Here is a 17,799-nt window from a genome sequence, read left to right on the forward strand (position 1 = left end):
TGTACGTTATGTGCATCTCCCATTCAGAGTAAATGCTGCTTTGCTCCACACAAACTTCTCATGTTACATGCGCTGAGACGTCTCTAAAACTCCATCGATCTGCATTTGCTGTGAGTCTTGGACTGAGCTGCTTATAACGTTCATCTGGAAACAGTGTGCAATCATAGTATATAATTATAAGATAAAATCATTTATAAAACTACGCCAAACACAGGACAGTACATCAACCAATATCTTTCTGAATATGCTAAACTGTTCACAGCGACTTCAGATCATGCAAACTCAGAGCGAGGTTTCAATGTCCATATGTTCTTGTTCAAGAAGATAGTGACTGTAGCATTTTCTATTTAGCATAAAGAAAATGGCCAAATATTGGCCATCAATGACTATCAAAAATAAATCGTTTGTGACAGCCCAGAATAAAATACAAAATCAATTCCTTAAAAATCAACTATGGCTTTTTTTATTCATTTATTAAAGAAAAAACTGTCAGTGTGTAGTTGTTGCTTTTAAGTTGATATTCCTGAAATGCTTGAGACAGCTCTTTTCAAAATTAGGCCAATGTTCAGTCAAACACTAAGCCAAGAACACTACAAAGATTACAGGGCTAAATAAAATTCACATGATAACACTTTCTCCATAATACATGCATTAACTGATTTTTTCTACTTCACTTTCACCGGTTGGCATGCTGTCAGGCCGTGATTGTCTGAGCAAACTGACTCCTCTGTTGTTGTCTGGACAGGCTTTATCTCAGCTGATCACCTGCAGACTATCCTCCTCTCTCTGACATCAGGATCGAGCGTGATATAAATGTGGACTCACTGTGTGTGAACCGATTGTCTGCTAAAGCATTTAGGTCTCTATATCAGTAACCACTTGTGCTTTAAGGGGGCACAATTAATCTTAAACTATTTTATAGCCCATTATTCATTCAGTCATTTTCACTATGTCATGTATCGCTGCAATCTGGAAGTGATCTATAACAAGTTCAACTAAAATGAATGTTTCATCATGTTTCATTTATTTGACAAATAATTCTGTATTGTAGTGTCAAGGGCATCATTTTTGAGGAGGCAAGAGTGAAGGGGGTACCGCTCATGGCTTGTCATGTGACACACAGGCAGCCACAAACTGATGTAGGCTTGTGTCCCTACTGAAAAAAAAAAAATCATCACAACAAAGACTATTACACAGCATTACAAACCATCATCTTTTAAACCACCACTGAAACCATTAAAAATGATTTTCTGTAGTGTGTTGTTTTTGGGACATATATTCCATAATGATTTATTGGTTTTAAACCAGCCACCAACAGAAGGCAACCTATTACCAGTAGAGATGAACACGGTCCATTACAGTTTCCAGTAAAACCAATACAAGTCCCATTATAACCAGTAAAACCATTACACATTTTCTAATAGTGTCTTGTTTTATTCAGCAGAGGTTTTGTGATTATTATTATTTTGTATTATTTTAAATATTCCCAAAATGTATCATGAAATATCTCGATTCTCAAATATGTTCAAGTAAATGCATGTTGCACCTTTATAGATGATGTCAGTTCTCTAGTAAAGTAGCCTAATTGTGTAATCTATTATCTTTGCATAAAACTTTGTCTGTTTACTTAAGTACCAGATATGGTGTCATACCATAAAATATTTTTAATACGACTTAATTTGTATTTAAGAATAATTGTAAGAAACTAAAAAATACCCTATAAAACACTTAAAAAAAAGAGAAAAGAACTTTACATTAGCAAAGAACATTTTCACGTCAGTCCAGTGAGTTTAAGCACTCTCAAAAACTCCCATAATAATCTCTAAAAGCTGTTTGCACTGTGAAATTAATATCTTACTTACATCTTCACTTATTTCTGATGAAATAATTAGCCAGAAGAATTCAGTCAGCCAGCGCGCGCGGTGATGAAACGATGTCTCATCTGAACGCCTCTGATTGGTCCTTGCATTCATGAACTCAACATAATCGTATGTGATTGGTTATAATGCGCAGCACTTTAAAAACGCGTGTGGCTCTGGCTCTGGCGAACGCAGATTTGAATTTAGCAGCTTGTGATGGTTTCCCCTTTTACGTAGCCTATAGTTTACAGGACAAATATTTCACATAAAATTGTTTGGTGTGATATCGTTCCAAATTTATTTGTTTTATGTGTTATGTGTTATGACTGCGGATGTCGACAACTTGAACATCAAAAACACAAACACCAATCATTTTTTTTTTTCTTCACAACATTTTACTACGTTAAAAAAAAACTCGCTCACGCTTTTAAAAAATGCGCTCGAGACTCGCGCTCTGTTGCGTTCCATTTTGGAACGTTCGTGCATCCCGATGACGTCACAGTCCCTTATAACCGCGCGCGCATTCTGCAGACAGTCTTCACAGTTAGTGACGGTGAGAATCTGAGCGAGTTTGCGGAGTGCCAGAGAAAATCTACATACGAAAGTCTGCAGACACAAACACACAGTGTACAGACTAAAGTTAAGTCCACTCTCAGCGTCACGATGCGGCCAGCATCTGAGTCCGTGTCTAATGAGACAGAAGCGGCTGCGTGGCTGGATAACATCAGCTTCTGCAGCGGCTTCTGTGAGTGGATCGACGAAGAGTTGATCGATTCACTGCCAGCTGACTCCCAGCCGACCTGTCGAGTCGAAAAGAGGGCTTCAGAAGCAGTGAGTGCACCAGCCTTGTGCTGAGAAAAGCCCGACAGGTCAGATTTATGTTACCAACAAATAAACCCTTTCATCTCATTATACAAGAACACACATTACATAGTCAGCAGATACTTGCAGAACATTTTTTTGTGACAAATATTGTAGTCAGAAATTTGCATACAGTTTTTATTAATGGTTTTAGCAGTTGTAAGATGTCGTTCACACAGAAAGAGTTTCTGAAATCCACTTCACTACTTTTCCATTGTTTTTCTAAGTAAACATGCGCTACACAGACATCTTTAATAATCACTAATGTTTAATTTGTGATCGGACATGTTTCTAATATTTTTCCTGTTGTTTTTCTTCAATGAAGAGATTCCTCCCGCTCGAGGGCAACCAGGAGGAGCAGAATCCATGCGTTCTTCAAGAGAGCCTGGAAGGCCGTGAAAAAAGCCGTTCCTCCCGCTGCAGACGGACACGAGTGGAGTCTGTCCCGGGACCCTCTGAGCTCCAGAACGGCCCTGACACCGAGCCCACATCTGCCCCAGATCTCCCCGACTGGAGGCCAACTACCAGTGAGTCTGCTGTCAGATGCAGCTTTACTTTAGTAGTTTTGAAGTGTTATTACTTTGTAATCCTAATAGCAGCTACTTTAACACAGTTATAAACCTTTGCTTGTTTAACAAATATAAATAACACATTTCATTTTAAAGAAACATTTGTCACTATGATTTTCTTTAGTCTGTTTTTGATACAGAGAGCAGTGCTATTATATCAGACACATAATTTAATATAAGATAACTAAACCTATTCTGCAACCTCTTGTGTTTTTCAGAATCTTTGCACAAATTGTACACACTGCAAGATCTGATAGGAACAGGAAGCTACGGCCAGGTGTTCAAGGCAGTCCGAAAATCAGACGGCCGAGAGGTGACATGCTTTTACTGAACATTTGGCTCCTTATGTAGAGATCCATGTCCACTTGATCTAAATGTGTGTTTAAAATAATAGACAGATTGGAGAATGTGAGAAAAATTAATATGTATTTTTTTCTCTCTTTGCAGGTTGCCATCAAAAGAACGCAGAAATGGAGCAACTACTGTTCTCTTCAGATTGTGAGTTGGCAAAGAGTAAAGAACACATGTTTTGGTTGTTTAAAGCTATCTAACCGCTGGTGGTCTTGTCCTGTCCTCTAGCCTGGTTGTTCCAGATGTCTGGCTACAGAAGTGGGGCTGATGCTGATGTTGAGACGGTCCTCCAGTGTGCCCCTACATCATAGAAATGTACGAGTGGTTCGATCAGCCCCTGTCCCCTGTCTTCTCGCATCGTTCTGGAGTTTCCCTCAGCCGTTGCGTGTCCCTTGCGAGAGGTCATCACAGATTCGTCAGACTGAGTGACGCGGAGGTCGCGTCGGGGGCTTCATGCGTCATGTTAGTCCTGGCGGTGCAGCACTGCAACATAAACCACGGCGTGTTTCATAATGACGTTCCATACGGATGGCTGACAACGTCCTGGGTGAAACACCGACACTCTGGAGCTGAAGCTGATCGACTTCGGCTCCGGTCACCCTGCTTGACAGCGCTGGCTATGACAGCTTTGAAATATATATAGGTGAGCTGAGCTGGCTTTTGTATCGCTTTGTGATTTATTTTTTGTTTTCTGAAAAATATTAATCGTACAATGTCTTGCTTACAGGAGCATTCCTGTTCTGCCCACCAGAGGTCTTCTCCAAACCCAAATACTACGCCGTCCCCAACAAACGTCTGGGCTCTAGGTGTGACGCTGTTTATGATGGTGAACACAAAGCTGCCTTCAACCAAAATCAAACATTGGACACGCCTGTCCTTACACTTGGAAAGCTGATGTATCCAGCGTTGCGGTGAGGAAACAGACACTGATAAACATTTACCTCTCCTCATTCGTAGCTTTTATCAGATATTTGAGAAGGTGTTTCCACACAACAGTCAGCTCTGGTGTGTTACGTGGTCTTGACTAACCATCTCTCTTCTCCAAACTTTTGCAGCATGCAGTGATCTGATCTATCAGTGTCTGGAGCGCAGACCAGCGAAGCGGCCCACGTTAGAGCAGATCTTACAGCACCAATGGTTTGAAAGTCAGCTCTAGGATGAAGGCAGGGCGTGGGTATCCTTCTGTCATCTGGGTCAGACGTAGGTAGTGTAACTGAACTACATCTGCAGTCATTCTCATTCTCGTTAGAGGTCAAGTACTGGTGTATTTTTCATTTCTGAATTATGATCAGAAAATGAAGCAGCTATTGAACAGTACTGAACTGACTGGAGGACATTTTAATGTTCTGGTCCTTTTCTAAATAACATGATCAGATGATGAAACAGAGACTGGATGAAGACAGGGTCAAGAATACTGTTCCTCAGAGGACACACAACATCCAGTCGGCTGAAGAACCCTGGACTAGACAGGAAACCGACCCAGAGACGGAAAAATGGCTAATTCGTTCTTGAGAACATGAACCTAGACTTTCTAAAGGACCGATGTGGCCATTTCTAAAATAGTAAATAATTAAACCATAAATCAAGCAAGAAGAAGATGATGCAGGCTGCTGTGAAGCGTGTTCACAAAGAGTTCTAACAGTTCGGACATTGCAGTGAATCAGAGGTGAAAAACCGATATAAATACTGTTCAGTTTGTTGCACAGACCAATCGTTTTGTGTCTTTACACATCAATGTATCGTCACAAGCAGCAGGGTTTAATTGGGATTTTTCTGTGCATGTTTTTTCTCTCTCATAGATTCTGTTACCATTTCCCAAGCATTATACGGCTAAGAGACTGCAACGGCTGAAGCTAAAAATCATAAATTGTGTTCTACTGAAGAAACAAAGTCACCAATATCTCGGATGCCTTTGGGGTAAGCATATAAACATCAAATTTTCATTTTTTGGGGTGAACTATCGCTTAAAGGCATTTTGGGTCGGATGTTGTTCAATAAATGAATAACATATTGGGAATCTCTCTGGACCTTGACCCACTGGTTTGTATTTTAGGGATTCTTTTCCTACAACACCTGGAGCTCTTCTAAGATTTATTTCTCAAAATTGTATTATTTACTGCCAGGCGCTGCATACCGCTGCAGTGGATTTCTGAAAACCAACAAAGACGCAATGGACTAAGAGTACTGGACATTATGTCATTTGAAGAGTTGAGTTTAATCAATAAACATGATTTGAGTTAAAGTTTTATTTACTAAGCTGTAAAGAGTATTAATAAATACAGAACACAGTCACTGCTGCTCTTTAGGAGACATAATTGTTCTTGATGATCCAGCCAGTAATTTCTGTGGACACTAGGGGTTGACCAGCTTCTGATGTTTTAAATTCGACTTTTTATGTGATGAAAGTCGAGTCGAAGTCGACAAGTAGCTGATGACGTCATTAATGAACAAATAAGTCTGGAGATGTGACAAACCCCTTGTGCACAGCTATGGCATATGAGACAGCGCTGCCCACATGACTATTGCTCCTATAACAGCTAATTTTTATCAGTTCTTTTGCCTTTGAGTCGTTATATTTCTCACAGATTTCTGCTCGTTCTAAATCAGATACAGATAAAGTAGCACAGTAAAGATTACATTCATATGAATGCATTAGTGAGAGTGATTGCGTGTGAAGCTGTGGGATTTAGTTCTTCAGAAATATATGCTTGAACTTTTCAGTTCCTAAGCTATTTTATTGAGAAATCACAGAACAGCGTTGACGGTACATTTCCACGCTGAATGATTCTGTGCGTGTGTGATCTGCGCGTGACGTACGAGCTACTGTCTGTAGCCTACGTGTGTGCGTTACAGTCCAGCAGCACATTAGATTAGAACAGCGATTTAACTTTCCTGTACAATAAGCTGTCTGGAATGTGCTTCTCCTGTTCAATTTCGAGCATCCAGTAATATAATCACACATGTCTTGTGGAGCTTTCGGAGTAAACATTAATTTGTCATTTTAACTGGAAACAGAGCGTAAATGTGGAAGTCCTTCAAAGATTTCTTATCCTGTTGCGCCCTCTATAGGACCAGCGACTAGTTGACGTCAAGCTTAAAGCATCATGGCAGAGCATTGAAGTCGACTAGTCTGTGCAACCCCTAGTGGACAGTAGACTTGTGCCGGTATTCGGTAATGCGATATATCGCGGTAATGAATATGCATGATATTGTTATCGTGGGCACTTCTAAATACCGTGAATAATTATATATTACAAATTATTCAGAATTTGGAATGCATTTAAAGAATATTTTTCCCATCAACTGGTCAAAATGCACAACACCGCTGTACCCTGCTTGAAAGAAGCGTGCGCTCTGATGTAAACAAGCACGTAAGAGAAGCACATGGAGAAACCCGTGAGAGATGTGCTGATTGAAAGCACATTCACTCTCTGACAGCAGATGGCGCTAAACTGCAGTCATTACCCTGTAAACCCCATAAATAAATCAGCTGCTACTTTCTAAACCATATTTAAATAATTTTAAATAGCCACTCAGATTTGTGGATTTGCTATGGTGTTCATCACAGAGCCAAATACTTAAATATTTAGACTTAATAGACTATGTATTTTCAAACTTTTTTTTTTTTTTTATCTGGACAACAACATGCCCTAGATATTGTTTGAAAGTGTTTTGATTCTTTATTGTTCATTCACACTTTACATTAGGGCTTCTTTAGTTAACCAAACTGCCAATGAAAAATTCTTCTGAACATTCATTAATCTTAGGTATTCCAATATTTAATAAAACATTGTTAAAATTGAAAGTTCCACCTGTGTTATTTAATGAGCTAACATGAACTAAGACTTGTATTTTTTAACAAAGATTAATAACTTCTATAGCAAATGTAGCTATTGCTCATTGTTTAGCTGTGCATTTATTGAATGAGCACTATGCGATGTCCAAACTGATTACACTATATTTTAAACTGTCTTAAATTCTTTTTAAGTCAATTTTTTTAATTTTCTTAAATTGCTTGTTTTATTTTTGTGGTTATTTTTCTTCATGATTTGTTTTTACTTTCTTTATGTAAAGCACTTTGAATTACCATTGTGTATGAAATGTGCTATATAAATAAACTTGCCTTGCCTTGAATGTTAATGCATTAACTAAGGTTAACTAATGAGGTCTTATTGTAAAGTGATACCTATGGCTCTTTATAGTTCTTTTGCACTTTAATGTGTAAAACTTTTAACTTTATATATTTTTCTGTATTGCTTTATAGTATTTAAATGTTGTTATTTTTGTTATAAGAAAAAAGTTATTTAACCTGTTATACTGTATTATGACCCCTTTTTTGAAACTAAATTTCAATACCGTGATAATACCGCATACCGTGACAAAAGCATTATCAATTAATCGCAACAGGAAAATTTGATACCGGCATATCCCTAGTGGACAGTGGTCATTATTCAGAAATATTTGACTGCTGAATTGACCAACTATAATAAAAATGTCAGTATTCTAAAAATGTGTTGTAATAATCATTTTATTATTATTATTACCATGTCCCCTGTGTATCTCTAGGAAGTCAAGCCAGGTTCAGTCAATAGAATGGCGATTCTGTCCGTAATAGCCAAAGAGAGGAAACTTGCAGACGGATTAAGGTGGGACACTTTTAAACTCTTCATTGTAGTATTTTAAATAAACTTTTCTAAACTCTGATTTATTTAAAAATACTTACTGTATGAGATCACTTTTTAAGGGGCGAAATTTTCCTACAATTTCATTGATATTTCACAGCATTATCATGACGCCCACAACATAAATTAATGTCAAATACTTCAAACTCATAATAAAAAAAGTGAATATAGTTTTAAATTATAAATATGAAAGATCAGACAACAGATTATGAACTAAGGAATTTACCTTTTGAAGAACACTTTTATTCCTTAACCAGTGAGCTGCCTGACCTCTCAGTCCTGCAAGTGGCAGAGGTTACAAGGATTGTGCCACAGCCTCTTTAGTCATCACAATTGGGATGTATGGTGAGGATTCGTTGGTGGATTCTGCTTTTGCTAAAGATCAGGCTGGGAGTGTTCTGTCATACCAACAGCCACTACAGGGTTACAGCCTTGACACATCTGTCTGCTTGTTTGTCCATAGCAAACATGAACAACTTCACATGAGGTCATTGACAGTAACCTTGGAAATGGCTCACAATATCGAGCAAGCCACCAAAGAACAGAACGCATCCCTTGACTGGCATTCTGTCAGAAAACCGTGACCAGAGCTCATCTGAACACCTGGCTGAAAGATTCTACAAAGAAACTCGCCAGACAGCAGACATGCAGAGAGACCTCGAAATGCAGTCTGCAGCAGTTGAGGAATAATGTCTCCTGCGAGAAATAAACTACTACCGTTGTGGATCTTGGCTGGGGGCTTCTTCTGATGGGATTATTTCTGACCCTAAAGAGCACCATGTTTTTTGGCCTTTTGGAGATAAAATGTCCAAATGTAAAAAAGGTATGTAGACTGTCCTTAACTTAAATTTCACAATGGCACACCAGAATTAAAACAACAGCATGCTTACTATTGGCAAGTTCAAGGGCAAATACTGATCTCAGGATTGGACGGGTGTGATTTTGTCATTTATGCACAGGATGACATGATGATCCAGCGCATCTACAAAGACATCAAAATTTTCATCATTCAGCCCATCCAACGAGGTTTCGTGTGGCCACATAAAATATTTTTTTTATCGTTTTTTTTATAGTTAAATTACATTTTATCAATCAAAAATGTATCTAATGTATAATTAAAATCATGAAACTTATACAATTAAATATCAATTTATTAAAAGCATGTCTATTTAATTGCATAAAAACTAGCGATGCACGATATTATCGGACTGATATTGGAATATCAGTCCGATAATATAGTAATATAGTAATATATATATATATATATATATAAAAATATTTTGCTTATAATTTCTGCACAGGTGAGACATGGTGTTGTTTCCAAACATATGTTGGTATCTGTATCGGTATCTGCCAAAATGAGCTGAAAAATATCCATATCGGATATCAGCAAAAATCCAATATCATGCATCCCTAATAAAAACAACTTTAATTTATTAAAATTGATTTTTAGTTTCGGTCTAGCCTTTGAAATATTGTTTTTTCCCCCTCAGAAATTATGTGGTTTGTATTTACATTTTTCTTGTTATAAATTGAAGGCATAAAACGTTAATTTCTAGTGGTATGCCTTAATCGTGTTAATAAACAGTCTACAAATATTAAGAACACATCAGTTAATGTTGGACTGGTGTTAACTTTACAATAAGTTTCACAAATTAATTCCCTTAAATAACCCTTTGATAGTAGTAAGTCATGTTAATAAACAGTCTACAAACATGAGAAGCATTATCAGTTATTGTTTAGATGGTTTCCAAGTTTACCAATAGCCCAAATCAGTGTCCAAATGGGGAGTTAGTATTGTTTATCCATTGTGTGTGTTAGCTCCTAAATAAATGTATGTGTACATACTGTATTACAATTAAATAAAACTATCGACAAGCTAGTTCATTGTTAGTTCATGTTAACTAATACATTAACTAATGCATTAGTATGCGAATAATTAAACATGAGCATAGATTAAGTAATGCTGAACAGATGCGTTGTTCATTTTTAGTTCATTTTGACTAATGCATTAACCACATCATCAACTAATTAATCTGTTAATGTGAAGAGATGCATTAGTAAATGTGTAAGTTAACATTAACAAAACAATAAGTAATCCTGAAGAGTGGAGTTGTTCATTGTTAGTTCATGTTAACTAATGCATTAACTAATACATTAGTATATGAATAAGTTAACATGAACAATGATTAATTAATGCTGAACAGATGCGTTGTTCATTGTTAGTTCATGTTAACTAATGCATTAACTAACGTTAACTAATACAACCTTATTGTAAAGTGTTACCAAACATTTTAACATGGCTGCTACTTGCCCATTCAGTTGACCAGCAGTTTCTAGCCATGCAGCCTTTCTCTCTGACAGCTGTGCCTTTTATGATTATTAGAAGAATATTAAAACATTACCATCTAAAATTGCTCTTTAAAGCATTTCAAACACTAAATTAAAAGTTAAAACCACTGAATTAAAAATGAAAATAAATAATAGAAATCAGACTACATTTTAACTGATAAGAGGAACACGTTAACTCATTTGAGACAGTAGGGCTGTATAAGCAGCTTATATTTGATTTACAGTTACTGCTGTCATAAAGAAAATACTTATATATGAATTAAAATTCTACATGTGTCACATTAAATGTTTAGGATCATGTACGATCGTTTGTCATACATGTAATTTATATGCAAATGTCAAAGGGCTAAAAGGAATGATCCCTGCCATCACTGGCTTCCCTTTATTCAACTCCAGGGCCAGCTCCTCTGCTGTGGTCAAGTCTTGGGTTGGAGGGCCACCCCCCGTGCCAGATATATGAGCCTTTTTTTTTTTCAATGCTAAAATCAACACAGACAATAAAATATGGCAGCAGACACTATTCACCTAATTTTTCTCACATCAAGTCACTTACCAGTCTGCAAAATGTTCTTGTACTTGCTGCCAGGTCCTTTTTTGGCCAGACACGCTTGTTCTTTAAGAAGGATAGATAGATAAGAGAGATAAAATAAATAAACGATTAGATAGATAAAAACAGATCACAATTATCAGATTAGATTAAATCAATTAGATAGAAAACTAAAAACCTAAATAAAAATAGATAAAGAGACATAAGATAGATTAAATAGACAGATAAAATGAACAAAATAGATCAAATACTGTAGATACGCATAGTGGATAAGTGGGTAAGCCTGGCAGACATAGCGGACCAACTGAATGCATAAGTAGTCCAAATAACCAGTGCTCCACTGAAGCCATCATAATTACAATTCAATAAGTTATTTGTAATTTCCCTAAAATTAACAGTTGGACACTTTGCCTTAAATGTGACCAGTGGACATGCATGTTACTCATGCAAGCACATGTATGATTAATTGCAAACACTTAAACACTATGCGCATCTACAGTATTTGATCTATTTTGCTCATTTTATCTGTCTATTTAATCTATCACATCTATCTCTTTTATCTATTTTTTTATTTTTATTTAGTAATCTAATTGAATTTATCTAATCTATAATCTGAAATAAAACTTTGTCTTTGTTTTATTAAAGAAGCTGTATTTCCCTTTTTACATATTATATGTTTCACCTCTTCATATGTTTCCATTAGAAGCTGTTGCTCAGTTGGCGAGAAGTATGCTGCACGGGTTTTATCCATTTTTGCATCATTGATTCTGTGATCGATCCCGTGGTCTGTTTCAGAATGCCGTGAACGTGCACTTATCCCAACTATGTACACTTGGCTTGACATAGCTGCACGCTCTCATCCTGGCTTAGCAAATGTGCAACAGACTAAGCCAGGATGTGATGATTGAACTAGGTCAAGCCGCGCCTTTTCTGTTATCCTGGCTTTCTCAATTCTACTTTTGTGCAATACCCCTCAGGTTTTGGACTGTAATCCCAGCTTTTCTTAGCCTTAGTCTTTTATGAAACAGCCCACAGGTTCCTCATTCCTGGTCCTGGAGAACCACTTTCCAGCTCTAATTAAACACACCTGAATCATGTAATCAAGGTCTTTGACTTTACTTGAAAATCTCAGCCTGGTGTGTGAATGAGGAACCCTGCTTCACATAAAACCATTAAAATAAACACTGATACACTGAAACAATGAAATTAACAGTGCACTTGTAGATGGTCTGCAGCAGCTATAGCAAACCTTTATGCGAAAGGAAAAAGTTGAGTTTCAGTTGTAGAAAGCCAGTTGAAGCAGGAAGAGGAGCTGTGATCTCATCTGAATGTGTGAGAATTCACAGCAGCATCCATCCAAACTGGTTTCAGAGATGATCTCAGATCTGTGTGGGTTAAACCAATGCGGTCAAACTAACCGAGTTTCCACAGCCAGCAGCAACACGCTTCTAAGAAAAACACTAGAACTCAAACCACAACACAAAGAGGCAAAAGACGACCGTAAAAGGTGAGAGGGAAAATAATGTGTGTCTGTGTGTTGAAGTAATTCAGTTATGTCTCATACAAATGTGTGTGAAGACTTTTTGCTTGACCAAGCTGGATTTGAATACTAATTATTTTAAACTACATTAAAAACTGTTTAATTCATTTTCTAAAAGTGAGTCATGGATAGTGGAAACCTTTTCAGTATCAAACCAGTTTTATGACTAATAACTAAATGATTTTATTTCTAGAATTTTTTTTTTTAACCATTTGTTTATTGATTTTCCAGTGACATAACAAAATCAAGAGGTAACAAATTGAGAGTCAAAACAGTGTCAAGTACAACTGACAAGAAAAAAAAGAAAAGAAAAATAAAAAAAACACCCCCAAGAACAAAAAAACAGAACAAAACAAAAACACAAAATGGTCACCCACTGCTAAATAAAAGCCCAATATGTTCACTTACACAGAGATAAATAAAAAACATCCCAGCATGCTACAAATTCACACAAGAAAAAACTCACAATTAGTAGACAATCAGGGAGACTACTCTGGAATAGCCGTAAAAATCAATCCCTCAACGTGCAAAAAACGGACCCCAAGTTTTATTAAACTTTGCAAGAGAACCATGTATTGAGCACCTAACTTTCTTCAACTTCACAAACTGAAGTATGTCCCTGATCCAAGACAAGTGAGAAGGCGGAGCAGGAGACTTCCACCTTAATAAAATCAAACGTCTAGCCAATAGGGAGACAAAGGCTACAAAGTCAGCTTTATATTTAGGAAGCTGCAAAGTAGGAGGTAAAACCCCAAACAAAGCGGTACATGCTGTTCGATCAAATTGAACCCCTGTACAAACAGAAATAGAATCAAATATCTGCGTCCAAAAATTAAATAGTGAAGGGCAAGACCAAAACATATGGACATGGGTAGCTGGAGCCTGATGACATCTAATGCACATGGGATCGACATCATTATAGATTTTGGAAAGCCTCACTCGAGTGAGATGGGTACGATGTAGAATCTTGCACTGGATCAGACCATGCCTAGCACAAATAGATGAGGAGTGAACCCAACGCAAAATGGCAACCCACAGCTCCTCCGAGATTCCCTCCCCTAGATCCTCCTCCCATTGGGTTTTAATTTTATGCTGCGGGGTAAGCTGCAAAAAATAGATGAGATTGTATAAACGTGAAATCGCACCCTTAATGGTAGGAAATGGGGTTAAAGAGTCAATTAGAGAGGCCTCTGGGAGATTTGGGAAATTGGGGCTGAACTTGAAGATATCTAAAAAAAATGCTGTTTAGGCAAATGGAATTTCTCGGAGAGTTGCTGAAAGGATGCAAATGTACCAGCAATATACAAGTCCCTAAATGCCTTGATGCCATAGTCAGACCACAAAGAAAATGCCCCATCAATTAAGGAAGGATGAAAAACAGGGTTAGCTGATAAAGGTGCTAGGAAAGAGAAGGTCTGTAGACCAAAATAGCGTCGAAATTGCTTCAAAATTTTAACAATGGATTTAACTAAGATGTTGTTGCAAAAAAGGGAGGGAGAAAAGCTAAGAGGAGCGTGAATGAGAGCAGTCAACGAAGCAGGTTTAACAGAAAACATCTCCATACTCAACCATGTAGGAGGAACTGGTGCCCCCTCCAGAGAAATCCAAAGCTGAGTTACTGTAAGGATGGAAACCCAGTAATAAAACCTCAAGTTGGGAAGGTCCAAGCCCCCAAGGGTCTTAGGTCTCTGCAACAGCTCCTTTCGCAAACGAGGGACCTTCCTGTTCCATATAAACTCAGTGATTAACTTGTCTAATTTGTGAAAAAAAGACTGAGGGAGAAAGATAGGTATGCACTGGAAGAGATAGGACAATTTGGGGAGGATATTCATCTTAACTGAATTGACCCTGGCCACAAGGGAAAGAGGCAGCAATGACCATCTTTAAAAGTCCATCCGTATCTGATCTAACAAAGGGGCAAAATTATAATCAAACAAATCTTCAAATCGGTCTCTAATCTGGATACCAAGGTATTTAAAGCCAAATGGGACAATTTTGAATGGGAAACCCTGAGCAGCATTTTGGGCACCTTGATTTAAAGGAAACAGCTCACTCTTGTCCAAATTTAGTTTATAGACTGAAATCTGACCAAATGACCTAAGGATGTCAAGAGCAGCTGGAACTGAGACAGAGAGGTTGGACACATATAGTAATAAGTCATCGGCATAGAGGGAGACCTTCTGTTCAAGACCATATCTTGTTATTCCAGTGATGCGTGGCTCTGAACGAAGCGCAATAGCCAGAGGTTCAATAGCAACAGCAAATAAAAGAGGACTCAAAGGACAGCCCTGACGAGTGGAGCGGTGCAAAGGGAAATAATCTGAATGGGTGTCATTAGTTCTGATAGAAGCCACAGGGGATGAATAGAGCAACTTAATCCAAGAAATGAACTCCTGGCCAAAACCAAATTTCTCCAAAGCGTAAAAAAGGTAGTTCCACTCCACTCTGTCAAAAGCCTTCTTCGCGTCTAATGAGATTACAGCTTCCAGCCCCATTGAAGTAGAAGGATTATAAACAACATTGAGAAGTCGTCTGAGATTAAAGAACCCATGTCTGTTCTGGACAAAACCTGTCTGATCAGGAGAGATTATCAAAGGCAAAACTGATTCCAGTCGCAGAGCAAATAATTTGGACAGAAGTTTTACATCTACAGATAAAAGACTAATTGGACGGTAACTTGAGCAGGACGGAGGGTCCTTATTCTTTTTTAAGAGTAATGATATGGAGGCCTGATTAAGAGTGTGAGGTAATTTAGAAAGAGTAAAATATTCATTGAACGTTTATAACAAAACTGGTGCTAATTTGTCAAAAAAGGTCTTGTAAAACTCGGTTGGAAAACCGTCCGGGCCTGGACATTTTCCAGACTGCATAGAAAATGTTGACCTTTTAAGTTCATCTATGGTGATTGGGCCCTCCAACTGCTCAGCAATATCAGTATCTACCCTAACCAACTCCAGTGAGTCAAAAAAACTCTCCAGGGCTGACAGATCAGACCCAACCTCAGAAGTATATAAAGAGGAGTAAAACCATTTAACCCTCTGGAGTCTAAGGGTATTTTTGGGGCCTGGAGAAGTTTTGTCATGCCCTGACATTTGTGCTTTTTTTTTCAGTTTCTTATAAATATCTAAATGGCTAAAGTCTAATCTCACTGTAATCAGCACAAACTGGGCTATAATAATATGTGAGCAGCATGTATGTACATGATTGTGTTTTTGAGAAAAAAAATGTTATGCGTGGTTAGTGAAAAACTACAAAATGTTAAATCACTTGAATAAGGCAATAAAACACATACAGAAAATTGGTTCCCAGGAATTTGGAGAACTGGAGCTTGTAGCCTAGAATTTTTTTTTTCTAAATGATGTGAAAATCATCTTGTTTACTCACTTACAGAAAACAATATATTGATTTAAATTTTCTAAGACACTTTTTGTTGGTAAAAGTCATATGCGAGTAGGCGTCAACTATCATGAATTCACACCTGAGAAGACAAAGGCCTGCATAATGAGCTGCATAATGAGCCATTCAGTCAGCTGTGTCACTGAGAGGGATGAGTTACAAGAAAGAATGTGAGGACAAAATAAATCTATATAATTTTATGTTTGTAGTTTTATTTAGAATATATTTAATTATCCCACAACATAATTTAATATTCACTTGTGAGTGCAGTTAAACAGTTTATTAGGAGAAAATCAAAGCTGACTTTCAAACTGAATTTTTTGCATTATTACTCCAGTCACACAATCCTTCAGAAATCCTTTTAACAATCTTATTTTCTACAAAAAGTTACAGTTCATTTTAATGACGCATTTGTATCTGAAGATCAGCGCAGACAAAGGCTGCAGACAGCACTCCTTGTTTGTTATCTTTATTTTATAAGTGCACAAAGTTTTGTTGTTATTATGTCTGTATACAAAAAAAAGTAGACCCTTTACAGATTCGACTGATGTATTGCTCTTATCTGTACGATCAAAACTGAAAGTGTAATTTAAGTTCTTTTCGGGGTTATCAGGAGAAAATAACCCAAAACGCGTATACGCGTTAATCGACTCCAGAGGGTTAAACTGATCATTAATTTTTTTTATGATCAGTTGTGACGCCAAAAGGAGTATGAATTTGTGGAATCTGCTGAGAGGAGGAAGCCTGTCGAAGCTGATGGGCCAAAAGTTTGGTCGCCTTATCCCCAGATTCATAATAACAATATTTAGCCTTAAATAAGAGCTCCTCAACCTCTTTATTAGAAAGAACATCAAACTCAGCCTGAAGAGAGAGATGCTCCTTTTATATGTTATGGGATGGGGAGGAAACATAGATATTATCAAGCTGGGAGATTCGTAACCTCAAATCCTTTCATTTTTTTTCCCATTGTTTGTTCTCATAGCTGCTGTATGAAATAATTTCACCTCTAATGTATGCTTTCAAAGTCTCCCAAAGAAGGGAGGCTGAGATCCCTGGAGTTCTGTTGGTAGTAAGAAAAAAGTCAATTTGATTAGAAACAAACTTAACAAAAACCTCATTAAATAGCAAGCGCGTATTGAGACGCCACGGGGGGCACAAACGTTCACACTCCTGTATGAATAACTCCAGTGTGGTCGGAGCATGATCTGATATTAGAATAGTATCATAAGAGCAAGACTGAACAGAGTGGAGAAAATGATTGTCCAGGAGAAAATAATCAATTGAGAGAAAAAAGAATACATTTTACCAGACGGATTAAGAAAGCACCATGGATCAGAGACCGAGAACTCATCCATAAAGGATAAAATGGTCTTAGAAGACTTTGAGGGCACTCCAACCCAACAGTTGAAGTCACTCCCCATAATAAGTAGATGTGTGGACATGTCAGGTAGTTTGGCGAACAATTGATGGAAAAAATTGTCGTCATCCCAGTTTGGACCATACACATTGGCCAGAATCACAGAATTACTATATAGCTGTCCTGTTACAAACAGGGTCAGCTATTACATTAGAGCACACAAATGGAACCGATTTGTCAACACCCCTAGATTTAACATTAAAACTAGAATGAAATACTTGACTG

The 17,799-nt window shown here is 37.5% G+C and overlaps 1 long non-coding RNA gene across 1 annotated transcript; it reads left to right on the forward strand.

Annotated features, from left to right (window-relative positions):
* Window positions 1-3,148: 3,148 nt before the first annotated feature.
* Window positions 3,149-3,801, forward strand: LOC122144042. Its single transcript, XR_006159507.1, has 3 exons — window positions 3,149-3,247; window positions 3,508-3,602; window positions 3,737-3,801. It is a non-coding gene; the product is annotated as an uncharacterized LOC122144042 (long non-coding RNA).
* The last annotated feature ends 13,998 nt before the right edge of the window (window positions 3,802-17,799 follow it).

The sequence above is a fragment of the Cyprinus carpio genome, unplaced genomic scaffold (genome assembly GCF_018340385.1).
Source record: "Cyprinus carpio isolate SPL01 unplaced genomic scaffold, ASM1834038v1 S000006585, whole genome shotgun sequence".
NCBI classification, from domain to species: Eukaryota; Metazoa; Chordata; class Actinopteri; order Cypriniformes; family Cyprinidae; genus Cyprinus; species Cyprinus carpio.